This window comes from Hyaena hyaena, unplaced genomic scaffold (genome assembly GCF_003009895.1).
Source record: "Hyaena hyaena isolate Hyena2069 unplaced genomic scaffold, ASM300989v1 scaffold_12, whole genome shotgun sequence".
Taxonomy (NCBI): Eukaryota; Metazoa; Chordata; class Mammalia; order Carnivora; family Hyaenidae; genus Hyaena; species Hyaena hyaena.
Window position 1 is genome coordinate 1,891,477 of NW_024080644.1, and position 27,393 is coordinate 1,918,869.

General features: G+C 42.3%; 1 long non-coding RNA gene across 1 annotated transcript in view; it reads left to right on the plus strand.

Annotated features, from left to right (window-relative positions):
- LOC120247871 overlaps window positions 1-23,297 on the plus strand; it is a 30,972-nt gene extending 7,675 nt beyond the window's left edge. Inside the window, exon 3 of the long non-coding RNA XR_005532435.1 lies at window positions 23,215-23,297. This is a non-coding gene — a long non-coding RNA (uncharacterized LOC120247871). The remainder of the gene's footprint in view (window positions 1-23,214) is intronic.
- Window positions 23,298-27,393: the final 4,096 nt, after the last annotated feature.

Consider the following 27,393-nt stretch of genomic DNA (forward strand, 5'->3'; position numbering starts at 1 on the left):
GAGCCAAAGCCGGACACTCAACCGACTGAGCCACCCAGGTGCCCCTCTTTTTAATTTTTTAAAAAATGTTTTATTTATTTCTGAGAGAGAGACTGCATGAGCAGGGGAGGGTCAGAGAGAGAGGGAGACACAGAATCTGAAACAGGCTCCAGGCTCTGAGCTGTCAGCACAGAGCCCGATGCGGGGCTCGAACCCACGAACCGTGAGATCAGGACCTGAGCTGAAGTGGGATGCTTAACCGACTGAGCCACCCAAGCGCCCCTTCTCAAATTTTGAGGAGCCTTGACACTGTTTTCCACAGTGGCTGCACCAGTTTGCATTCCCACCAATAGTGCACAGGGGTTGGTTCCTTTTTCTCCATGTCCTTGCTGACACCTGTTTTTCCTCGTGATTTTGATTTTAGCCATTCTGACAGGTAGGAGGTGATAGCTCATTGTGCTTTTCTTTTTAAACTTTTTAAAAATGTTTGTTTATTTTTGAGAAGAGAGACAGAGTGAGAGCAGAGGAGAGACAGAAAGAGAAGGAGACCCAGAATCTGAAGCAGGCTCCAGGCTCTGAGCTGTCAGTACAGAGCCTGATGTGGGGCTCAAACCCACGAACCATGAGACCATGACCTGAGCCGAAGTCAGACGCTTAACCGACTGAGCCACCCAGGCGCCCCTCATTGTGCTTTTGATTTGCATTTCCCTGATGATGAGTGATGTTGAGTATCTTTTCATGTGTCTGTTGGCCATCTGGATCCCTTTCTTTGGAGAAACCTCTGTTAATATCTTCTGCCCATTTTTAAATTGGATGATTTGGATTTTTTTGGTGTGTATAAGTTCTGTTTTTTATAATTCTATTTTAGTGACAGTAATTTATTTTTATATTAATTATTGAGTTAATATACACATGTTGCAAAAGCAAAGGTATGAAAGGTTTATATTGAAAAGGGTGTTGCGTCTATTATTTCATGTACATTCACTTTTTTCCTCTCATAGGTTACCAGTTTTACCAGTTTTTAGAAAATCATTCTGAAGATGTCATAGGAATATGAAACGTGTGTGTATGCATGTGTATTTCTCTTACCAAAATGGTCCTTTACCGTAAATAACATTCTTCAAGTTGTATAAGGTCTTTATGTAGTTTGGATATTAACCCTTTATCAGATGTGTCATTTGCAAATATTTTCTCCCATTCAGTAGGTTGCCTTTTTGTTTTGTTGGCTGGTTCCTTTGGTGTGCAGAAGCTTTTTCTTTTGATGTGGTCCCAGTAGTTTATTTTTGCTTTTGGTTTCCTTGTTTGAAGAGACATACCTAGAAAAGTGTTGCTATGGCCAATATTAGACAAGGAACTGCCTGTGCTCCCTTCCAGGATTTTTACAGGTTCAAGTCTTGCAATTAAGTTGATTTTGAGTTTATTTTTGTATATAGTATTAGAAAGTGGTCCAATTTCATTCTTCTGCATGTAGCTGTACGGTGTTCCCATTTGTTGAAGAGACTGTCTTTTTCCCCATTGCATATTCTTGCTTCCTTTGTTGTAGATTAATTGACCATATATAATCATGGGTTTATTTCTGGGCTCTCTATTCTGTTCCTTTGATCTTGGTGTTTATTTTTGTGCCAGTAGTGTACTGTTTTGATTACTGCATCTCTGTAATATATCTTGAAATCTGAGATTGTGCTATCTTAAGCTTTGTTCTTCTTTTTCAAGGTTGTTTTGGCTATTCAGGGTCTTTTGTTGTTCCATAAATTTTAGATTGTTTGTTCTAGTTCTGTGGAAAATACTGTTGGTATTTTGATATGGATAGTATTAAATATGTAAGTTACTTTGGGTTGGACATTTTAACAATATCGGTTCTTCCAACCCATGAGTATGGAATGTCTTTCCATTTGTGTCTTCTTCAGTTTCTTTCATCAGTGTTTTATAGTTTTCAGAGTGCAGGGCTTTCACCTCCTTGGTTAAGTTTATTCCTAGGCATTTTGTTCTTTATGGTGCAATTGTAAATGAGACTGTTTTCTTCAGTTCTCTTTCTGCTACTTCATTGCAAGTGTATAGAAATGCAACAGGGGCACCTGGGTGGCTTAGTCGGTTAAGCATCCAACTCTTGGTTTTGGCTCAGGTCATGATCTCACAGGTTTTTTTTGTTTTGTTTTGTTTTTAAAAAACTTTTTTTAATGTTTTATTTATTTTTGAGAGAGAGCGTGAGCAGGGGAGGGCCAGAGGGAGAGGGAGACACAGAATCCGAAGATAGGCTCCAGGCTCTGAGCTGTCAGCACAGAGCCTGATGTGGGGCTTGAACCCACAGACCGTGAGATCGTGACCTGAGCCAAAGCTGGACACTTAACCAACTGAGCCACCCAGGCACCCCATGATCTCACAGTTTTTGAGTTCTAGCCCTGGGTCGGGCTGTGCACTGACAGCTCAGAGCCTGGAGCCTGCTTCTGATTCTGTATCTTCACCCCTCCCTCTGCCCCTCCCCCGCTAGTGTGCTCACTCGCTCTCTTTCAAAAATAAATAAACATTAAGAAAAAGAGAAATGCGACAGATTTCTGTATATTGATTTTGTATCCTGTGACTTTACTGAATTCATTTGTCAGTTCTGATATTTTTTTGGTGAAGTCTTTAAGGTTTTCTGTATATAGTATCGTGTCATCTGCAAAGACTGAAAGTTTTATTTTTTCCTTACCAATTTGGATGCCTTTTATTTCTTTTTGTTGTTTAATTGCTGTGGCCAGGACTTCCAGTACTATGTTGAATAAAAGGGGTGAGAGTGGACATCCTTATCTTGTTCCTGATTTTAGGGGAGAAGCTCTCCATTTTTCACCACTGAGTATGTTAGCTTAGGGTTTTTGTCTATGGCCTCTATTATGTTGAGGTATGTTCCCTCTATACTTTGTTGAGAGGTTTTTATCATGAATAGATGTTGTACTTTGTCGAATGCTTTTTCTGCATTTATTGAAATGATCATATGGCTTTTATCCTTTCTCTTGTTGATGTGATATATCATGTTGATTGATTTGTGAATACTAAACTACCCTTGCATCCCTGGAATAAACCCACTTGATTGTGGTAAATGATTTTTTTAATTTGTATTCTATTTGGTTTGCTAATATTTTGTTGAGAAATTTGGCATCTATGTTCATTAGAGATAATGGCCTGTTCTCTTTTTTTATAGTGTCTTTATCTGGCTTTGGAATCAGGGTAATGCTTGCCTCATAGAATGAATTCGGAAGCTTTCCTTCCTTGTCTATTTTTGGAATAGTTTGAGAAGAATAGGTATAACTCTTCTTTAAATGTTTGATAGAATTCCCCTGTGAAGCCATGTGGTCCTGGACTTTTGTTGGAAGTTTGTTGATCACTGATTCAATTTCATTGCTGGAAATTGGCCTGTTCATAGTTTCTATTTCTTCCTGATTCAGTTTTGGAAGGTTATGTTTCTCAGAATTTATCCATTTCTACTGGGTTGTCCAATTTGTTGTCATATAATTTTTCATAATCTCTTATAATCCTCTGTATTTCTGTGATGTTGGTTGCCATTTCTCCTGTTCATTTCTGGTTTTATTTGAGCGCGCGCGCTCGCTCGCTCGCTCGCTCGCTCTCTCGCTCTCGCTCTCGCTCTCCCTGGGCTAAAGGTTTATCAACTTTGTTGACCTTTCAAAGAACCACCTCCTGGGGCACCTGGGTGTCTCATTTGGTTGACTTTGGCTCGGGTCATGATTAAAGATTTGTGGATTCGAGCCCCTCTTTGGGCTCTGTGCTGACAGCTTACTTAGAGCCTGGAGCTTCCTTCGGCTTCTGTGCCTTCTTTTTCTGCTCCTCCTCCACTTGCGCTCTGTCTCTCTCAGTCTCTCAAAAATAAATGTTAGAAACCAACTTGAAATAAACTATTAAAAATAAATAAATGTTAAAAATAAACAAAGAACCACCTCCTAGTTTCATTGATCTGTTCTTTTTGTTTTTTTAGTTTCTATTTATTTCTGCTCTAATGTTTATTATTTCCTTCCTCCTACTTGTTTTGGCTTCTTTTCTCCTTTGTTTATTTGACATTTTTTTTGCTTCTTGGAAAGGTAGGTCTCATTTGCTATAATCTTCAGTCTTAGAACAGCTTTTGCTGCATCCCAAAGATTTTAGTCCATTGTGTATTTTTATTCATCTTTATGTATTTTTAAATTTTCTCTTTGATTTCTTGGTTGACCCATTCATTGTTTAGTAGCATGGTATTTAACCTCCATGTATTTCTGTTCTTTCCAAGTTTTTTTCTTGCAGTTTATTTCTGGTTTCATAGAGTTGTCATCAGAAAAGATGCATGACATAAGTCTTTTTTAATTTGTTGAGACTTGCTTTGTGTGTTAATGTCATCTTTTCCAGAGGATGTTTCATGTGCACTTGAAAAGAACGCGTATTTTGCTGCTTTAGGATGAAATGTTCTGAATATATCTGTTAGATCCATCTGGTCCAATGTGTCATTCAAAGCCACTTTTCCCTTGTTGATCTTCTGTTTGGATGATCTATCCATTTATGTAAGAGGGTGTTAGAGTTCCCTACTATTATTGTATTGCTCTTGATTTCTTCCTTTATTAATTGCTGTTAATTGCTGTTGTATGTATTTGGATGTTTTCCATGTTAGGTGCATAAATATTTACAATCATTATATCTTCTAAAAAGAAGAAGGATTGTTCCCTTATGATTATATAGTGTCTTTCTTTGATTACAGTCTTTGTTTTATTTTTTAAAAATTCTTTAAAAGGTGTTTAGTTTTGAGAGAGTGTGTGTACGTGAGCAAGGGAGGGGGGAGGGACAGAGACAGAGGATCCGAAGAAGGCTCTGTACTGACAGTAGACAGCTGAATGTGGGGCTCAAATTCACAAACCATGAGATCATGACCTGAGCCGAGGTCAGATGCTTAACCAACTGAGCCAGGCAGGTACCTCTACTTTATTTTTTTTAATGTTTATTTATTTATTTTGAGAGTGAGAGAGCAGGGGAGGGGCAGAGAGAGATGGGGAGAGAATCCCAAGCAGGCTCCGCACTGTCAACGCAGAGCATGACATGGGGCTCGAACTCACAAACCATGGGCACCCCATCCATCCCTTCCCTTTCAATGTGCATGTGTGTTTAGGTCTCAGTCACTTTTTTTTTTTTAATTAAGGAGACCAACATTGGTTTACCAACTTTGTGTTTTGGCAAGTTAGAGAATTAAAAGAACAACAACCCACTAGTATCGTCCTATAAAGATGGACATTTGAATTTTAAAAGATCCGAAGATCCTATAATCTCATAGGACAGTCTTAAATGGAGCAAATTTAGTTATGAAAATCTTACTGTGTTGTCTTGATTTCTCTCATCTGCCTCATTTTAAAATATTTGGGTGGGGGAGGGCCAGAGAGAGAGGGAAGGAGAGAGAATCCTAAGCAGGTTCCAAACTGTCAGTGAGGAGCCCTATGCAGGGCTCAAACCCACGAGCCATGAGATCATGACGTGAGCCAAAATCAAGAGTTGGATGCTTGGGCACCTGGGTGGCTCAGTCAGTTAAACGCCTGACTCTTGGTTTCAGCTCAGGTCATGATCTCACAGTTCCTGAGTGGAGTACCACATTGGGTTCTCTGCTGTCAGCTTGAAGCCTGTTTTGGATATTCTATTCCCCTTTCTTTCTGTCCGCCCCTTGCTTGTGCATGCTCGCGTTCTCTCTCTCTCTCTCTCTCTCTCTCTCTCTCTCTCTCTCTCGCTTGCTCTCTCTTTCTCTCAAAAATAAATAAACTTAAAAAAAAAGAACTGGATGTTTAACTGACTAAGCCACCCAGATGCCCCACATCTGCCTTATTTTGACTAGACAAATCCTCAGAGTAGGAAGTTTGGGGACCAGCTCAGTGTTTAGAAACCCCCCTCCCAGCATCCATCCATAGGAAGGCCCCTGGGAGCTTCCTATCTGGTTATCTTGTTTCCTTTTTTTTTTAAATTTATTTCTAGGAGAGAGAGACAGCGTGAGCAGGGGAGGGTCAGAGAGAGAGGGAGTCACAGACTGAAACAGGCTCCAGGCTCTGAGCTGGCAGTCAGCACAGAGCCCGACGCGGGGCTCGAACCCACGAACCGCGAGATCATGACCTAAGCGAAAGTCGGACGCTTAACCGACTAAGCCACCCAGGCGCCCCTATCTTGTTTCCTTCTTAATTATTCTTCCCAGTTTGGTTTTTTTTTCTTTTAATGTTTTTTATTTCTGAGAGAGAGATAGAGACAGCGTGAGCAGGGGAGGGTCAGAGAGAGAGGGAGACACAGAATTGGAAGCAGGCTCCAGGCTCTGAGCTGTCAGCACAGAGCCCAACGCGGGGCTCTAACCCACGAACCGTGAGATCATGACCTGAGCCGAAGTGGGACGCTTAACCGACTAAGCCACTCAGGTGCCCCTGTTTTTTTTGTTTTTTTTTTTTAATGTTTATTTACTTTTGAGAGAGAGAGAAAGAGCGCATGAGTGAGGGAGGGGCACAGAGAAAGGGAGACACAGAATCTGAAGCAGGCTCCGAGCTTTCAGCACAGAAGTAGGACACTTAACTGATTGAGCCACCCAGGTGCCCCCCAGTTTGCTTTTTAAAAACTTTATTGATTACTTTAAAAATTAAAAATTAAAAAAGTAGAATCTTTGGGGTGCCTGGCTGGGAGAACATGTGACTCTCCCAGTTGGGAAAGCATGTGACTCTTGATCTCAGGGTCATGAGTTTGAGCCCTATGTTGAGTGTAGAGATTACTTAAAAGTAAACTTTAAAATTGTATTGAAAAAAATTTTTAAATGTTTTATTTATTTTTGAGAGAGAGAGCACAAGTGGAGAAGGATAGAGAGGGGACATAGGATCTGAAACAGGCTATGTATGCACTGACAGCCGCAAGCCTGATGTGGGGCTTGAACTTGCAAACTCACTGAGCCATCCAGGCCCCCCAAACTTTAAAATCTTATTGAGTAATAATTAACAAATATAATTGTATATAGTTAGTGTACAACATGATGATTTGATATACATACATATTGTAGAATAATTTCCAAGATCAAGATAATTAACAAATCCACCACTTCACATATGTAAAACATAATTAGCTCTTGTGTGTGCCTATGGTGAGAATGTTTAAGATCTATTCTCGTGGCGCCTGGGTCGCTCAGTTAGTTAAGCGGCTGACTTCAGCTCAGGTCATGATCTCACGGTTCTTGAGTTTGAGCCCCACATTGGGCTCTGTGCTGACAGCTTGGACCCTGGAGCCTGCTTCAGATTCTGTGTCCACCCCCCCTGCCCCTCCCCTGCTCACTCTCTGTCTCTCAAAAATAAATAAACATTTTAAAAAAATCTATTCTCAGGGCGCCTGGGTGGCTCAGTTGGTTAAGTGTCCGACTTCAGCTCAGGTCATGATCTCACGACTCGTGGGTTCCAGCCCCGTGTCAGGCTCTGTGCTGACAGCTAGCTCAGAGCCTGGAAGCCTGCTTCAGATTCTCTGTCTCCCTCTCTCTCTGATGCTGCCTCTCTCTCTCTCAGAAATAAATAAAACATTTAAAAAATTAAAATCTATTCTCAACAACTTTCAAGTCTATAAATCCTTATTAATGATAGTCACCATGTTATACATTAGATCCTCAGACTTTTTTTATTTTTGAAAGATTTTATTTCTAAGTAATCTCCACACCCAATGAGGGGCTCAAACTCACACCTCAAGATCAAGAGCCTTATGTTCCACGGAGTATGGCTCCACCAAGTCAGCCAGGTGCCCTGACCTCATTCTTATAATTGAAGATTTGTACCCTTTGGCCTACATCAGCCCATCCCCCCACCCCCAGTTGTCTTCATCAGGCATTCATGGGGTCTTTGGCTAATTAGAAATTACACTGTTAAAATCAGAACCTCTTGTAGCTTCTAGAAATCTTTTAGTGGTGAGCAACCTTTTTCTTCCCGGACAAATCAAATTAGGGGGAAAATGATGCTTGTGGGTTGCGTTTATTTTTATTCCAAATGAAAATAACTTTGAGTCCCATGGGGGAAAATGTATTTTCTTCCAGGGTAGAATGCGTGGGCAATCAAGGAGATTTATGCTAATGAGATACTGGTGCCGCTTTCTAGTTTCTGAACTGTTAATATCTGGCATAGTTGAGAACTAGTTACTTAGGGGCAGCTTTCTAATTTTTTACCCTAAAACTCGTTGATAGGCTGAATGTATAGGTAAATAGAAGGAAACAAACCCGTTTTCCAGCAGGAGGCTTCATTTCTCCCCATTTGATAAATCAGACTTGTTTGGATCCAATCCAGGAAACCAACTTATTAAGACTTCTGCTTGTGCTTGGTACATTGCACACTGTACATTTCAGCCGTAACCCAGGTGGCTTCTAAGGTGTAGCGATAGCCGCCAGTGCTCAAAACAGCTGCTCTCTGAGGGTAGCAAGGGCTTCCTAAAAGGTTCTTAAGGAAGCCCAGAGTAAACCTACCTGAATTGCTGTTTATGAAGGCTTTAAAAAAAAATTACACGAGCACCTGGGTGGCTTAGTCTGTTGAGCATCGGACTTCAGCTTGGGTCATAATCTCCTGGTTCAGTGAATTTTGAGCTCCACATCGGGGGTCTCTGCTGTCAGTGCCGAGCCTGCTTCCGATATTCTGTCCCCCTCTGTCTCTCTGCCCCTCCCCCCCCAAAAATAAACATTTAAAAAATTAAAAAATTACAAAAAGTGCTTTTGTGTTATCAGACAGATTTTTACATACGTACAGATCATAAGTCAAATTTGATGTGGTTGAGCCATCTATTCACTAAATCATTCAAGCCAGCGCCAGCTGACCCAAGCCCTGACCAAGAACGTGATCCGATTGATTGCTGATTGATCGCTGGGTGTTTGCACTCAGGAGTCAAACTGTGAGGGTTCAATTGGTTCGATTCCGGGAGAGCATTGTTAACTAATTTAGTCACCGCTGTGTTGTCGCTCAACCCCATGCCGAGGGACTCACAAACAGGACAAACAGGAGTGTAAGGGAGTTAACAAGACGTCAAATACGGGGACTTATCAGTGACCCAGTGGAGGAGGAGCCAACGCAGGGTGCAGAAAACGTTGGCGAAATCACATGATTGAGGACACGCTTTAATATTCATTTCCTTATGCTTGCAGTTTCAGGCTAGAGTGTTCTTCACCAGAGCTTCGAACGGCTATCGTTTTCAAATGGGTTTTCATTGTTAAAACAAACGACTTAAAAAGTCCTGAAAGGAGGGCGCCTGGCTACCTCTGACTGTAGAGCATGTGACTCTTGATCTCCCGGTGGTGAGTTTAAGCCCCACATTGGGAGTGGAGGCTACTTAAAAAATAAATAAATAAAAGTAAATTAAAAGATAAAACAATCCTGAAAGGCGGTGGAGGGTGGGGGGCTTTTCTAGAAGCTGCAGCATTGCTGCTCTGCACTTCTCTTATTTTCTGCAGTTTCATTAGATTTTCTGCTGAGGCAATAAATGAAGAAAGCAGAAAAAAAAAGATCACATATTTTTTAAAAATCCAACACTTGCATTTATTCACCGGCATGTGTTAATAATTTTCAGTCATCGCAAGTTCGTTTCTTTCTGTTGGACTGTGTCTGACACACGCCACTGTGCATGCTGAAAATGCAGCCTTTCTTTTGTTTTCTTCGAACACGGTTCGAGCAAGGAACACGGTTCTGGACAAAAACGTCTTTCACGTTCTCCCCTCCGGGTATGCAGCAGTTGTTAGGGAGTAGAACTGATTACAAAATAGTGCCCGAGCTGCTGTGAGGGGCCAGTGATCTCTTCAAACCCATAAAACCATACGCGTTTGTCCCCGGTGCTGCACAGGAGACATTTCGTCATTGAACACTACCAGGTGACACAGTGGCACTCAGCGCCCTCCCCGGATCCCGCCCCGCCCCTCACGTGCATTTGAAATGCTGCCTCCTGTTTGTTTTACTTATTTGACCAATAGTTTGAGACAAAGAAAACAAGTTTTTGTTTTTCCATCTCCCTGCTGAGCAACCAACCCCAGGAAAGTCTTTTAAACTCTCTGAGCCCAAATTGCTTTCCCCGTTGGGGGGACATTTTACCTTCCTCAAAAGGTTATGAGGGTTAGCGCTGCCCTACAGCTTGCTGAGAACTAGCTAATCCCGCCTTTTCACATCGTCCTGTTCTGTAGAAAAGACCAAATAAATATAATGCTAGCTTGTGAGGTCACTGAGCCAAGCAATAGGGAGAAGTCCCCATTGGGATTTTCCAAAGCAGACAAAACATAAGCCAACCGCCGCTGGTCATCCATGAACATCATCTTCCAGGCACCACCAGGAATCACTTGGTGAACTAGTTAGGCAGATGTTCCAGAAGATTCTTAGTGCTAATTTCAGCAACAGAGCCACATTTAGACATAAAACACGACCCCAACGTTGTGACACCTCCACTTTCGCCTTGCTTTTCTTCAAAAAGGAGAGGCTGGCAATATCAGAGCATACTGCATTTATTACTCTACAGCAAAGCACACACTCCCAAAACATCTTGGATAAAAATAAATTAAGTCGTGTTTCTTTCTGAGATGGAAATTGCTTCTGGCTGCTCACCCAACCATGCCTTTTGCTAAACTCAGGGCTTTGTTTTTGCTTTTTACTGCAGCAGGTTTATAAACACCAGAGGCAAAATGCACCAACTCGAACAGATGGCTTAACGTGCTATTTCATTTGTCATTATTTGTCTGGGGAATATTATTGCAGAGTTGGGCTGCAGGGATTGCAGACTTAAAGCTAAGAGGACTTGTCTTGGGCAGAACCAAAGGTCCCTAGTTGCAAAGCCGGGGCTCAGTACTTTTCCTTTTCTGAAAGGAAAATTTGACAGAACCCATTCTCCTCTCGCTCTTGGGACTCCAGTCACAGGTGAGAAACGGCAGGTGACTAGGAATCTTGTTTGCACAAATGATGGAAGGCAGTCATAGTATACCCCACGTCTGTGGAGAGCACCCATTTCTAACCCAGAACCCCATTATCACTTCTGGAGAAACACTGTCCCTGGCACTTTGCTAGAAAACGCGACACCATGGTCATTTTGCTCACACAATACATTCTCCATGTTCTCAATGTACTGGATGTTTTCCCTTTTCCTTGGAATTGGTTAAGATCCGCTCAGCCCTTCTCTGAAGAAACACGCCTGCCCATCCCCCCTGTGAAATTGCCAGCCTAGGATTGCTGTGGCCTCCTGAACTGGCCATCTGTCAGCAAGGTTGGGCACCATTACAGCCTGTGCCTGAAGGCCACACACCGAATCATGACTGTGGTGGCTTGTGAAGTAGAGGGAGAAAACGGGGCTGAGGACTGGGGAAACAGGGACGTTATCATAATGTCCGATCTCTCTCTCTCCCTTTTTTAATTTTTAATTTTTTAAAAATGTTTATTCAGTTTTGAGAGCCAGCGAGAGGGAGACACAGAATCTGAAGCAGGCTCCAGGCTCTCAGCTGTCAGCACAGAGCCTGACGCGGGGCTCAAACCCACGAACTGTGAGATCATGACCTGAGCCAAAGTTGGACACTTAACCAACAGAGCCACCCAGGTGCCTCCCCACTGCCCATTTCTTTTGATGGAAGTAATACTTGAAGCAAATATGGCAGTTCTGGGTAGGTATGTGGGTGTTATATTTGTCTATATTCTTTTTTTTAAGTTTATTCATTCATTTTGGGGAAGAAAGAGCACAAGCAGGGTAGAGGCAGAGGGATAGGGAGAAAGAGAATCCCAAGCAGGTTTTGCACTGTCAGCACAGAGCCCGATACAGGGCTCGAACTCCTGAACTCTGAAATCATGTCCTGAGATGAAATCAAGAGTCAGATGCTTAACTGATTGAGCCACCCAGGCGCCCCTATTTGTCTTTATTCTGGTCTATAGTTTTAAAGTTTGGCAATCCCCCTTGCCCTCACAGTTTTCACTCAAAGGACAACAGTGCACTGTGGAAATGGTTTTCAAACTCCACTGCATTTGCACTTAAAAAGTTTTAGACTCCTGGACACACCACATCCGTGCTCAGTTTCCAGGAGAGGGTCCCAGAAGTTGGGTTTTTCAACAAGCTCCCTGGATGTTGTTCCTCATTCAGTCAGTCTCACTCCAGCCCTTGGACCACCTTAGAAGCAGAATTACCTCGCAAAAGTCATTCTGGATATATTTATGATTCACCCTGTACGACACCCAAAGCCACTTTAACTCACTTAAAAACCAGAAAACCTACAGTGTTATCTGTGCACATGGGTATTCGATCATCTCTGTCCCGAAGAAATTGTTACCATAATAAGAACAGCAGAAAAGATCTCTTTGGAGAGTCTCTAGATGTGAAAACTGGGTCAGAACTCATTTGACAACATACCGACTATGATCCTCATGCAGTTTTGAAGCTAACGCTTTAAACTCTAGTAGTTTAGATTAACACACAATCTGTGAATGGCATTTTGATAGAAATGAATTTCCTTCTCAGAATTTCCTTCTGCGGAGCTTTCATCCTGCCGGCCTGTGGGGCGATACAACTTGCCGATGGCTTCGTTTTCACAGCAGGATTGGATGTTACAGATCGCACACAAGATTTCCTCCTGATTGTCTTCGTTTCAGATGTAATTTTCTTCTCTCATGTCCACTCAAAATGATCTTTTCAGTGTTTTGAAGGTAACGAGTTTAAACCCAACACGTGAGCACTCACATGCACACACATGCACACACGGTCACTCATTGGGACTAGAGCCCCAGCCTGCACGCTTGAAGCCCCTTGCTTCATTTTTTAAAAAATTTATTTATTTTTACCTTACATCCAACTTAGTTAGCCTACAGTGCAACACATGATTTCAGGAATAGATTCCTTAATGCTCCCTACCCATATAGCCCATCACCCCTCCCACAACCTCTCCAGCAACCCTCTGTTTTTTCTGTGTATTTAAGAGTCTCTTATGTTTTGTCCCCCTCCCTGTTTTTATGTATTTTATATACATCTGTTTTGTATTTAAATTTCTCAGAGAAGTATGATATTTGTCTTTCTCCAACTGACTAATTTCACTTAGCATGACACCCTCTAGTTCCATCCACATAGTTGCAAGTGGCAAGATTTCATTCTTTTTGATCGTGGAGTAATACTCCATTGTATATATATACCACATCTTCTTTATCAATTTATCCATCGATGGACATTTGGGCTCTTTCCATACTTTAGCTATTGTTGATAGTGCTGGTATACACATTGGGGTGCGTGTGTCCCTTCAGAACAGCACACCTGTATCCCTTGGATAAATAACTAGTAGTAAATTGCTGGGGTGTAGGGTAGTTCTATTTTTAATTTTTTGAGGAACCTCCATACTGTTTTCCAGAGTGGCTGTACCTGTTTGCATTCCCACCAGCAGTGCAAAAGAGAGCCTCTTTCTCTGCATCCTCACCGACATCTGTTGTTGCCTGAGTTGTTAATGTTAGTCATTCTGATGGGTGTGAGGTGGTATCTCGTTGTGCTCATTGTGGTTTTGATTTGTATTTCCCTGATCATGAGTGATGCTGAGCATCTTTTCATGTGTCGGTTGGTCATCTGGATGTCTTCTTTGGAGAAGCGTCTATTCATGTCTTTTGCCCATTTCTTCACTGGATTATTTGTTTTTTGGGTGTTGAGTTTGATAAGTTCTTTATAGATTTTGGATACTAACCCTTTATCTGATATGTCATTTGCAAATATCTTCTCCCATTCCATCGGTTGCCTTTTGGTTTTGCTGATTGTTTCCTTTGCTGTGCAGAAGCTTTTATTTTGATGAGGTTCCAATAGTTCACTTTTGCTTCTGTTTCCCTTGCCTCCAGAGACGTGTTGAGTAAGAAGTCGCTGCAGCCAAGGTCAAAGAGGTTGTTGCCTGTTTTCTCCTCTAAGATTTTGATGGCTTCCTGTCTTACGTTCAGGTCTTGCATCCATTTTGAGGTTATTTTTGTGTATGGTGTAAGAAAGTGGTCCAGGTTGCTTTCTCTACATGTGACCATCCAGTTTTCCCAGCACCATTTGCTGAAGAGACTGTTTTTATTCCGTTGGATATTCCTTCCAGCTTTGTCAAATACTAGTTGGCCATGCATTTGTGGGTCCATTTCTGGGTTTTCTATTCTGTTTCATTGATCTGAGTGTCTGTTTTTGTGCCAGTGCCATACTGTCTTGATGATTACAGCTTTGTAGTACATTTTGAAATCTGGGATTGTGATGCCTCAAGCTTTGGTGTTGTTTTCAGGATTGCTTTGGCTATTCGGGGTCTTTTCTGGTTCCATGCAAATTTTAGGATTGTTTGTTCTAGCTCTGTGAAGAATGCTGGTGTTATTTTGATAGGGATTGCATTGAATATGTAGAGTTCTTTGGGTAGTATCGACATTTTAACAATATTTGTTCTTCCAATCCAGGAGCATGAAATATTTTTCCATTTCTTTGTGTCTTACTGAATTTCTTTCATAAGTTTTCTATAGTTTTCAGAGTATAGATTTTTCACCTCTTTGGCTAGGATCATTCCTAGGTATTTTATGGTTTTTGGTACAATTGTAAATGGAATCAATTCCTTGTTTCTCTTTCTGTTGCTTCATTATTGGTGTATAGAAATGCAACCTATTTCTGTGCATTGATTTTGTATCCTGCAACTTTGCTGAATTCACGGATCAGTTCTAGCAGTTTTTTTGGTGGAATCTTTTGGGTTTTCCATTTAGAGTATCATGTCATCTGCAAAGAGTGAAAGTTTGACCTCCTTCTCGCAGATTTGGATGCCTTTTATTCCTTTGTGTTGTCTAATTGCTGAGGCTAGGACTTCCAATACTATGTTGAATAACAGTGGTGAGAGTGGACATCCCTGTCATGTTCCTGACCTTAGGGGGAAAGCTCTCAGTTTTTCCCCATCGAAGATGATAATAGTGTTCTTTCATATATGGCTTTTATGATCTTGAGGTATGATCCTTCTATTCCTACTTTCTCAAGGAATTTTATCAAGAAAGGATGCTGTATTTTGTCAAATGCTTTCTCTGCATCTATTGAGAGGATCATGTGATTCTTGTCCTTTCTTTTATTGATGTGATGTATCATATTGCTTGTTTTGTGGATATTGAACCAGCCCCGCATCCTAGGTGTAAATACCATTTGGTCGTGGTGAATAATTCTTTTAAGGTATTGTTGGATCCTGTTGACAGGTATCTTGTTGAGGATTTTTGCAACCATGTTCATCAGAGAAATTGGTCTGTAGTTCTTTTTAGTTGGGGCCTTTGTCTGGTTTTGGAATCAAGGTAATGCTGGATTCATAGAATGAGTTTGGAAGTTTTCCTTCCATTTCTATTCTTTGGAACAGCTTCAAGAGAATAGGTATTATCTCTTCTTTAAATGTTTGGTAGAATTCTTCTGGAAAGCCACCTGGCCCTGGACTCTTGATTTTTGGGAGATTTTTGATTACTAATTCGATTTCTTCACTGGTTATGGGTCTGTTCAAATTTTCTATTTCTTCTTGTTTCAGTTTTGGTAGTTTATATGTTTCTAGGAATTTGTCCCATTTCTTCCAGATTGCCCATTTTACTGGCATATAGTTGCTCATAATATTCTCTTATTATTGTTTTTCTTTCAGCTGTGTTAGTTGTGATCTCTCCTCTTTCATTTTTTATTTTATTTATTTGGGTCCTTTCCTTTTTCTTTTTGATCAAACTGGCTAGGGGTTTATCAATTTAGTTAATTCTTTCAAAGAACCAGCTCCTGATTTTATTGATCTGTTCTACTGTTTTGGTTTTGATGGCATTGATTTCTGCTCTAATCTTTATTATTTCCTGTCTTATGCTTGTTTTGGGTTTTATTTGCTCTTCTTTTTTTTTTTTTTTTTTTANCACTCCGCCAGCTGACGGCACCAAGACTGGAACACAGAAGTCCGACTCGAGAGCTGGTGCACTACCCGCCTTCTCTACAGGCCATCACAGCGAGCTTCAGGGGCCGGTCTGCCCTTCTGTCACACGGGAATCCTGCTGAAGAGACCACTGTGTGGCCACAATTAGCTTAGACCTCGTCTAGACATTTGTCCATTTGTTGTCACCAGTTCAGTCCCGGAGTTTCTGTGCTCTCGTGAGACACAGCACCGACTACTGCAGGAGTAACTACCAGGGTTGCTCACACAGGCTACATGTTTGGTAGCATAAGCTCGCCAGAAAAATTAATATAAGGTACTCTTTGTTTATTTATTTTTTAAAAAGTTTTTTAATGTTTTATTTATTTCTGAGAGAGAGAGAGGCAGCGTGAGCAGGGGAGGGTCAGAGAGAGAGGGAGACACAGAATCGGAAGCAGGCTCCAGGCTCTGAGCTAGTTGTCAGCACAGAGCCCGACATGGAGCTCGAACCCACGAACTATGGGATCATGACCTGAGCCAAAGTCAGACGCTTAACCGACTGAGCCACCCAGGTGCCCCTTGCTGTTCTTTTTCTAGCTCTTTAAGGTGTAAGGTTAGGTTGTGTGTCTGAGCCCTTTCTTCCTTCTTTAGGAAGTCCTGGATTGCTATATATTTCCCTCTTATGACCGCCTTTGCTATATCCCAGAGGTTTTAGGCTGTAGTGTTATCATTATCATTTGCTTTCATGTACTTTTTAATTTCCTCTTTAACTTATTGGTTAGCCCATTTATTCTTTAGTAAGATGTTCTTCAGTCTCCAAGTATTTATCTTTCCAAATTTTTTCTTGTGGTTGATTTCAAGTTTCATAGCATTGTAATCTGAAAATATGCACAGTATGGTCTCAATCTTTTTGTACTTGTTGAGGGATAATTTGTGTCCCAGTATGTGATCTATTCTGGAGAATGTTCCATGTGCACTGGAGAAGAATGTGTATTCTGCTGCTTTAGGATGAAATGTTCTGTATATACGTTAAGTCCATCCGGTCCAGTGTGTCATTCAAAGCCAGTATTTCCTTGTTGATTTTCTGTTTAGATGATCTGTCCACATTGCTGTAAGTGGGGTGTTGAAGTCTCCTACTATTATGGTATTATTATCAATGAGTCTCTTTTTTCTTTTAACATTTTTTTTTTTTTTTGACAGAGAGAGACAGACAGAGACAGAGACAGAGTGTGAGTGGAGGAGAGGCAGAGAGGGAGACATAAAATCAGAAATAGGCTCCAGGCTCTGAGCTGTTAGCATAGAGCCCAACACAGGGCTCAAACCCATCAACTGTGAGATCATGACCTGAGCTGAAGTCGGACACTTAACTGACTGAGTCACCTAGGCACCCTTCAATGAATTTCTTTATGTTTGTGATTGACTGATTTATATATTTGGGTGCTTTCATGTTTGGAATATAAATGTTTACAATTGTTAGATCTTCTTGGTGGATAGACCCCTTAATTATGATATAATGCCTTTCTTCATCTCTTATTACAGTCTTTATTTTAAAATCTGGGTTGTCTGATATAAGTATGGCTACTCCGGCTTTCTTTTGGTGACCATTAGTATGATAGATGGTTCTCCATCCCCTTATTTTCAATCTGAAGGTGTCTTCAGGTCTAAAATGGGTCTCTTGTAAACATCATATGGATGGATCTTGTTTCCTTATCCATTCTGTTACCCTATGTCTTTTGATTGGAGCATTTAGTCCATTGACATTTGTAGTGAGTACTGAAATATATGCATTTCTTGCCATTATGTTGCCTGTAGAGTTGGAGTTTCTGATGGTGCTCTCTGATCCTTTCTAGTTTTTGTTGCTTTTGGTCTTTTTGTGGGTTTTGGTTTTGGTTTGGTTTGGTTTTGTCTTGTCTTTTTCCCCCTCGGAGAGTGCCTCTTAAAATTTCTTGCAGGGCTGGTTTGGTGGTCACAAACTCCTTTAAGTTTTGTTTGTCTGGGAAACTTTTTATCTCTCCTTCTATTTTGAATGACACCCTTGCTGGATAAAGACTTCTTGGCTGCATATTTTTCCAATTCAGCACATTGAATATATCCTGCCACTCCTTTCTGGCCTGCCAAGTTTCTGTGGGTAGGTCTGTTGAGAACCTGATCTGTCGTCCCTTGTAGGTTAAGGACTTTTTTCCCCCTTGCTGCTTTCACGATTCTTCCCTTGCCTGAGTATATTGTGAATTTGACTATGATATGCCTTGTTGATGGTTGGTTTTTGTTGACTCTAATGAGAGTTCTCTGTACTTCCTGGATTTTGATGTCTGCGTCTTTCCCCAGCTTAGGAAAGTTTTCTGCTATGATTTACTCACATAAACCTTCTACCCCTTTTTCTCTCTCTTCGTCTTCTGGGACCCCTATGATTCTGATGTTACTCCTTTTTAATGAGTCACTGAATTCTCTAATTCTTATTTCATGCTCTTTTGCCTTAGTCTCTCTCTTTTTTTATGCTTCATTATTCTCCATAAGTTTGCCCTCTATGTCGCTGATTCACTGCTCTGCTTCATCCATCCTCGCCGCCATGGCATACATTCTGAGTTTGCAGCTCAGTTATAGTGTTTTTTAGTTCATCCGGACTAACTTTTGTTTCTTTTATCTCCACAGAAAGGGATTCTTCTGTGTTTTCAACCCTAGCTAGCCTTCTTATTATCGTGATTCTAAATTCTGGTTCAGACATCCTGTTGTATTTGTGTTGATTAAATCCCTGGCTGTCATTTCTTCCTGTTCTTTCTTTTGGGGTAATTTCATTTCATCATTTTGAGGGAAGAAAAGGAATTAATAAAGTAAAAAAAATTAAATTAAAAACAACACAGAAAAATCAGATACAGGATGCTAGTTCCTAGGTGTGTTTTGGTCTGGTTGTTGAAAAAAAACTTGATAGAGAAAAAAAGGGACGATAAGAAAAGGAAGAAAAGGAAAAAAAGGAAAACGTTTGAAAATTTGAAAAAATGGATATGATAAAAGAATGAAATGAAATGATGAAAGTAAAATAGAATTTTAAAAATTTACAAAAATGTAAAAAATAGAATGGAAAAAATTAAAGGAAAATCTTTAATGAAAATGGAAAATAAAAATAAAATTTATTTCTGTATTCAAGAATAAGAAAAGAAAAAAGGTGAATAGATGGAGCAGCAGACAGTATCAAATATGATTGAAATTAAATCTGGTTTCCCTTAGAAGTCAAACTATGAGCACTTTATAGTCCATAAACTAAGCAGGCAGAGAGGCTTGTGGTGGTCATCAAGAGTACATTTTGCCCAGTTGGGTGGGCAGGGCTTAGTGTAATGGCTCCATTCTCCACTAGATGGTGCTGCTTAGCTTACTGGGGTGGCTTGCTGTGGTGCGTGTAGGTGTGTATGCATGCGCATGTGCAGGAGGGGTGAAAATGGTGTCACCCAGCTACCCAGCCTCTAGTATCAGAACTCTGTACTCTCCCCGACTGGCAGTCATGCACCCCTCCTTGTCTCTGGCTTCCATCCACTCCTCGCTGAACTGTGACCAAGCTGTCAGGCGGCACCTCCCTCCTGAGTTTTATCTCAGATGGGGCTGTTTCCCAACTCCTCGCTTCTCAGGGACTATGGCTTTGACCCTTTCTGACCATCTGGGGCAGGGTCTTGCTGAGCAATGGCTGGGTGCTGGCCTGCTGCCAGGAACGTTTGTGAAGACCATGCTGCTGCTGATTCCCAGAGATAGTGTCCAGGAACCAGCCTGCCCCAGAAAAAGTTCACGCGATTGTGTAGCAACAGCATTTCAGGGTTTATGGCAAATCACAACACTCATCTAGTGCCAGACTCCACCATCTTTTAATGTCCTTGTTCCAACACCAGCGAGTGTGGCCATTCTCCAGGATCCGCTGGGACCTTTGCCTATGGGGTGGCCATACCGCCTCTCCCCATGTGGCGCACAGACCCCTCAGACCTTGCTGTCTGCTCCCAGGGATTAGCCCTTCTCACCAGAGCACCACCAGGCATCGAGCTGCAGAGTTTCAGACTCTGTGCTCCCCCGGTTTATAGAGTCTTAAAGGAATTTAAACCCTTTCATTTCTCCTCTCTCCCTTTTTTGTTCAGTCCCTCGTGGCTGTTTCCACTTTTACTTTTTCTCTCCAGCTGCTTTTGGGGGGGCTGGTTTTCCCGTACTCTCCGTGTTTCTGTCCTGTCCCTGCAAGCAAAAACAGCTCCCTGCCCTCTCTCTCCCTCGCACCGCCTCTCTGCGCTGCATATCTGCTGGGTTCTGTGGTTCAGGTTGTGCAGATTGTTGTGTTAATTCTCAAATCAGTTTTATAGGTGTGCAAGATGGGTTAGTGTTGATCTGGCCACATTTCAGGGATGCGAAACACAACAAAAACCTTCCATGCTGTTCCGCCATCTTGGCCCTCTCCTCCCCTTGCTTCATTCTTCTTATTTTGTATTATTATTTTTTGCCAGTCACCCCCATCCTCCATCAAGTGGTAAGCAGTGAAACAGGGAAGCAAGTTTATTTATTTATTTCAAAATGTTTATTTTGAGGGGCGCCTGGGTGGCTTAGTCGGTTGGGCGTCCGACTTTCGCTTAGGTCATGATCTCACGGTTCGTGGGTTCGAGCCCCGCGTCGGGCTCTGTGCTGACTGCCAGCTCAGAGCCTGGAGCCTGTTTCAGTCTGTGACTCCCTCTCTCTCTGACCCTCCCCTGCTCACGCTCTCTCTCTCTCTAGAAATAAATAAAAAAAAACCTTAAAAAAAAATTAAAAAAAAATGTTTATTTTGAGAGAAAGCAAACATGAATGGGGATGGGAGCAGAGAGAATCCCAAGCAGGCTCCTCACTGTCAGCGCAGAGCTGGATGTGAGACTTGAACCCACAAACCATGAGATCATGACCTGAGCCGAAATCAAGAGTTGGATGCTTAACTGACTGAATTACCCAGGCATTCCTAAAAGCACATTTAAATAGTCCTCTTTGCTGCTTGGTACCAGGTAGCCAAAACCAATAAAACCACAAAAATCTTATGACCATCTATGGCTTTCTATCAAGTATGCTTTATGCCTGGCTCCTATCATGACCGCAAAGACTGGGCTGTGTTTTTCTTCTTTGAAAATTTAAGATCCAGCTTGGAACAGGTCATAACTTGTGCCTAGAAAGGGGTCCTCCAGCCCCGACTTTCAGGACTGTATTTGGAATGAGCATGCCAGTGAGGTTTCTTCACTCAACTCAGCAGAGGTTACCCGGGATTGCTGGGACACCTGTCACATGTCCAACAATGTCATGCCTACACTTGAGCAAATAGCAGGTTGAGAACGTTGCCCTTTTCTCGGTGTAAAATTCTTAGTCTGTGACTTGTTTATACCTTCATCCGCAAGGAAAAGTGTACTCTAAGTGCAGAGCCAGAGACCTAATGGTCTACTGGTACCTGGGCCAAGTGTCCCTGCTCTTTTTGTCTGGCTCCAGGCCTCTCCTAAGGGCCACTGCAGGTTTTTCTGGTTCTTTATAGCATTAGAAAAAGGAGGACAAGGGGCACCTGGGTGGCTCAGTTGGCTCTCACAGTTCATAGGTTTGAGCCCCACCTCAGGCTCTGTGCTGACAGTGTAGAGCCTGCTTGGGATTCTCTGTCCCTCTCTCTCTTTCTCTCTATCCCTCCCCTGCTCATGCTCTCTCTCTCTTAAAATAAACATTTTTTTTTAATCTTAAAAAAAAAGGGGGGGAGCCAGGTTAAATTTATAGGAGTGTTGGAACAGCAAAGAGTTCAATCATTTTCAGTGAAAATTCATTCTACCAAATCCAAAGCAAAGTGGCCAGAGTGGAACAAAATTATATTCCTTAAACACATGTATGTTCAAAATCTGAGTAAGGTATGAAAGAAAAAGCAACGAAAAAGCTGACAATACAGACAAACTACTCTTTGGGTTGTAGCAGCCTATCCAGCTAACCCAGGCTCAACATGTGATTTTACTTATAGGCAGTCCTATACTTATTAAGTGTTCGATTTTAATTCTAAGCTGAGAGATTTTATTGGTTGCATTGACTGTAAAGAAAGCTGGCCTTTTTTTTTTTTTTTCTTTTTTAAGAAAAGACATGACACGAGTTAGGGGCGCCTGGGTGGCTCAGTCTTTGGCCCAGGTCATGATCTCACAGTCTGTGAGTTTGAGCCTCGCATTGGACTCTGTGCTGACAGCTCAGAGCCTGGAGCCTGCTTTGGATTCTATGTCTCCCCCTCTCTCTGCCCCTCCCCTGCTCATGCTCTGTCTCTCTGTGCCTCTCAGTAATAAATAATAACGTTTAAAAAATAAAAAAAAAAAAAAGTCACGAGTACATCTGCAAAACTCCAGCAAGGATGTGCCTGACAATAGCATTTCTCCAGACTGAACACACATGACTTTACACATGATGCATACCTGGGCACTTGGCAACCAGAGGCCAGAGCTTTCCAGAGACCAAGTTGGGACCCAGTCTCCATACTCAAGTTGAGAGCAACTGGAACAGAGTGCAGATTAAGGCATTATCAAAAAAAGAATGTGTGTTCGAATGGGCACCAGAGTGGCTCAGTTAAGCATCTGACTTCAGCTCAGGTCATGATCTTGTAGTTTGTGAGTTCAAGCCCCGTGTCAGGCTCTCTGCTGTTAACAATGAGCCTGGAGCCTGCCTCTGATCCTCTGTCCACCCCCCCCCCCTCCCCAATGTGTGTGCGCTCTTTTTCTCTCAAAAATAAATACAAACATTAAAAAAAACACATGCATTTGAGTGAGAGGTACACTTCACACGTCCGTTCTGATCCCCACCCTCCTCTCCTTTATGGTAATCTTCAGCACCCCATGACCTGTTTTCAGCATGAGTGATCGCGACAGCAAAATTAACGTCTCATTAAAACTCATTTTACCGAAGACCAGAGTAAAATGCAAATGAGAATAATTCCTGCCCTGAGGCTATCAGTGTGCAGTTTAAATTCAGACCATTTCAGAAAGCTTTATTAAGGAGGTGTGTTGTTAGTCAGAATTACCGTGGTGGGGTTTCATATGAATAAACAAACTTTTTATTTTTATTTATTATTAGAAAAAAGTTTTAAATGTTTATTTTTGAGATACAGAGTGCTAATAGGGGAGGGGCAGAGAGGGAGACACAGAATCCGAAGCAGGCTCCAGGCTCTGAGCTGTCAGCACAGAGCCCGACGCGGGGCTTCAACCCATGAACATGAGATCATGACCTGAGCCGAAGTCGGACGCCTAACTGCCTGAGCCACCCAGGCGCCCCAAATTATGGGATAATATAGTATCTTAGGCAGCTATATTTCCTCTTTTAATCTAGACACAAAATGTTGCACCACGTTTCAGATGTAATATATACACCGGTGAACAAATTCAAAACACAAAAAAAACAACCTTACTTTTTCTTTTCAGACTCACTAGTCAAATTTAGAAGACCGCGTTTTAACAACTGCTTTTAAACCAACCTAACACCGTACTTCAGTATTTAGCTGGAGATTCAGGTATGGCATTATTTATGTCTTCCTCTGGTCCTAGCCTTCTATTTTCAGTTCATTCTTTACTTGGGGAAAAAAAAAAAGCAATTCAATACGAACATTCTAGAGTTAAACCAGGCTCTTCTCAGCCTCATGTTGGTTTTGTAATGACTATTGCCCATCATACTTCACAGTGGAACAGCAAATAAAAGCTTAAGTGTGAATTGAATATTGATAAATTATTACTGCTCAAAAGCCCTGGGAAACGTGTTATCTCCATTACTTGGCACTGTGCTTTTCCAGAGACAAAAACAAAATGAGAGGAGGGACATCCTGTAGCCATTTCTGTTTTATCACGGGAAGTAAGCTATTTTCAACACTACACCCTTCTCCAGTCTGCACTCCTTCCGAAACAGTCTGTTGGATTCTTTTCCCGGTACAAATGGAGTGTCTGCTAACCTTAGTGTGAGAAGCCTATTTCTTATTTTTTAAATGTGTATTTATTTTGAGAAAGAGAGGGTGAGCGAGGGAGGGAGGGGCGGAGAGAGAGGGAGACACAGAATCTGAAGCAGGCCCCTGGCTCCAAGCTGTCAGCACAGAGCCCGACAAGGGGCTTGAACTCACAAGCTGTGAGATCATGACGTGAGCCAGAGCTGGACACTGAACCGACGGAGCCACCCAGGCGCCCCGGGAAGCCTATTTTAACTGTCTAATGCTCCATCAATATGTGCTAAACAAATAACATCCAATTTATCTAGCACTTATGTTATTGGTGACAATTGCTAACTCACAGTTGGTGGCTATATTAGAAAGGCAAATCGGTTCATATTTTATTGCAAATCTGAATTTTTGGATGTTGCTTTTTAGTTAGGAATCCCAACTTTGGGGCAAAAGAGAAAGCTAACTGCACCCTAAGAGCTTGGTATTTAAAACTGACTCAGTAGCTTTAGCTTGTAAATCTTTAGCACATTCATGGTCTTAGTCTTTGACTAAGTCAGACTTCTTAAGGAATGTATGTTAGAACAGCCTTTTGGGAAGCTGTATAGGCCTGTTTTGCTGAGAAATGATTTATACTAAGTCCTTAATTAAGGAGACACTCAGAGAAACGGCTGAAAGAACTAATTATTGGTACTACCAATTAATATTTTCAATAAGGAAAGGTACTCACCAAATTTAAGCAGTCATCATCTAGGTTTCTGATTTTATTTTTAAAATTTTTTCAATGTTTGTTTATTTTTGAGAGACTGAGTGTGAACAGGAGGGGCAGAGAGAGAGGGAGACAGAATCTGAAACAGGCTCCAGGCTCCCAGGTGTCAGCACAGAGCCCGACGTGGGGCTCAAACTCACAAACTGTGAGATCATGACCTGAGCTGAAGTGGGACGCGTCACCAACTGAGCCACCCACCCAGGTGCCCCTTTACTTATTAAAACATTTTTTTCATGCTTATTTTTTGAGAGAGAGAGAGAAACATGGATGGAGAGAATCCCAAGCAGTCTGTGCATGGTCAGTGCAGAGTCTATTGTGGGGCTGGATCCCACGAACCATGAGACCATGACCTGAGCTGAAATCAAGAGCTGGATGCTCAACTGACTGAGCCACTCAGGTGCCCCTAGCTTTCTGTTTTAAAACACACAGGTTGACAAAGCTGTCTCCCTATCCACCCAACATAACACACGAATTTAACATCAAGAACTATGGGGCGCCTGGATGGTGAGGTTGGCTGGGTGTCTGAACTCACAAACTGTGAGTTCAAGTCCCATGTTGGCTCTGCACTAATGGTGCAGAGTCTGCTTGGGATCCTCTGCCCCTTTCGTGCTTGTGTGCGCTCTCTCTAAATAAATACCGCCACCACCCCCCCCCCCCGCCCCACCAGTCAGGGACACATCCTGAACCTATAGAGACCTTAGGAAAATGGGTTACGAAGGGCTCTTCCTCAGCACACTGAGCCCTAAGTGTCGACCTGTTTCCTAGGCACCCTGTGAATAGAAGCGTCTTCCTGCCAACGGCAGCGGTACAGGCAGTAGTTAGTTAGGTCTGAAGGCGAGGGGATTCTGAACCTTCATGATGCGATGCTTCTCTCTGCCTAAGACACCAGCTTTAAGACCCCAAATTATCTTATGAATTTCAAGGGTGTACCTAGTGGCTTAACCCGTGGGGAATTACCAGAGAACTGGACAGAATGGCGGGCGACTTACAGCCAACACTCGGAGAACACATTTCTAAATCCTCGTGCGGGCGAATCCCGACAAAGGACCCCTGGAAGCATCCGGAGCCTCTATTTGGGGTATTTCAACATCGATACGATTGAAAGAAAATAGAAAACGAGTAGGATTCTTAGCCTCTTGCAGGTGCCCCCCACCACGCGTCACCTTTGGGGAGGGAGAGTCGAGAGGAGGGCAGGGAGACGGGCTGCGCCGCCTGCTCTAACACAGGGCGTGCTTGACAGACGCGGGAGGCCAGGACAGCCGGCGACCACCGGTGGCGCCAGAAAGTTGCCTTGGTGTCTAAACGACAGTGCGCCTGAAAAGAAGCCTGGAGGCCCGGACACACGACTCCTCTAAAAGTTCAGTGCCGGCAGACTTTCTCTTCATAAACTTTGTCAACTGGCCACTTCGTTTCTCAGAACGCATAAAAATGGGGATTCTATGCTCTGCCAGGTTGTTGGAAAAATAAGCCACATGAGAAAAGCTCAACACAACGAAAAACTTCTATTTTTTTAAAGTTTTATTTATTTCTAGGGGGGGGAGAGAGAGACAGCGCGAGCAGGGGAGGGTCAGAGGGAGAGGGAGTCACAGACTGAAACAGGCTCCAGGCTCTGAGCTGGCAGTCAGCACAGAGCCCGACGCGGGGCTCGAACCCACGAACCGCAAGATCATGACCTAAGCGAAAATCGGACGCTTAACCGACTAAGCCACCCAGGCGCCCCTATTTCCGGATATTTCAAAAAGAAGGTACTTGCCACAGATTATTACGAGATGGGATTGCCCACATCTTATCTTATTATCCCTGAAGGCCGGCCATTTGGCTTAGTGGTGCGCCTCACAGGAGGGCACGCCGGGCTGAGTGTGGTACGTTCTCACTTACGTTGATGGAGCACGAGAGGACCTCTCGTTCCCAGGGGACAGTTAAAAGCACTCCCACTGTACTCTGTGGAGTCTTGTACGTTTAAATGAAATGCCTTTAAGATAATCAAGTGATTTTTACATGGATCTGAAATTTGTTCTATAGACAGAAGTTTAAGTGTGATTGAAGAAATTTCCGAAGACTTTGTATCCCTAAAGGAATTATTAAAGCTGTTTATGGAATCCCCACCTTGAAGCTTTGGACGGACAGAGATCATAAAAACCTAACTGCCAACCTACCTACCTGTAAATTGTCAGGTCACAACGAAGCAGTTCAAAGTATCGGTGGCTGTGTACATTTCCACTCAATTAGGTGTATTCTGTGTAGCTCAAGATACTTAAAATGCAAATGGTTTAATCCAAGGAATGTTCCAACTGCAGAACAGTAGTCGTCTTCTGATTCTGTTTTTCAGAAATCTATACGAATTTGGGCTAGGTCCCTGGCACTAGTCTTTTTAGTACCTCAACTTGGAGAACACAACGCAGGCTTCTGCGGAAGCCCTATTTCTTTGAACACTGCGACAAAGACTTACTTTTCAGATACTAAAAAGCAGAGCAGATGATATTTGCTGGAGAATAGCTTCCACTTCTGGAACTCCTCTGGAAACATGCGACCTGCTGCACTTCTGATACTTAAATGAACTTTGAAACACCAGAGGGTTTTTGCCGAGTCTCGATTTTAAACTGAACTGTTAAGCCAGCAATTAGATCACAACTCCATTTTTGAACTCAGATGTGAATATACAGCAGATACACGAAACGAGGGCCAAAACAAACCCCAAAAAACAAGGGCCAAATTCCTCGATTTATAAACACTTCTTTCACCTCCATTTAGACATCTTTAATAAATAAAAGGAAAAACCGAAATTTAATTTATAAAGTTTTATTTTTGTATATGTGCTAAATCTTAGGAACTGTGGACAATCTTCAGTCAGTGTGTTGGCTTGTAAAAGGCTGAGAAGTGTGTGAATTTCCTTTGGGGAATCTGGATTTC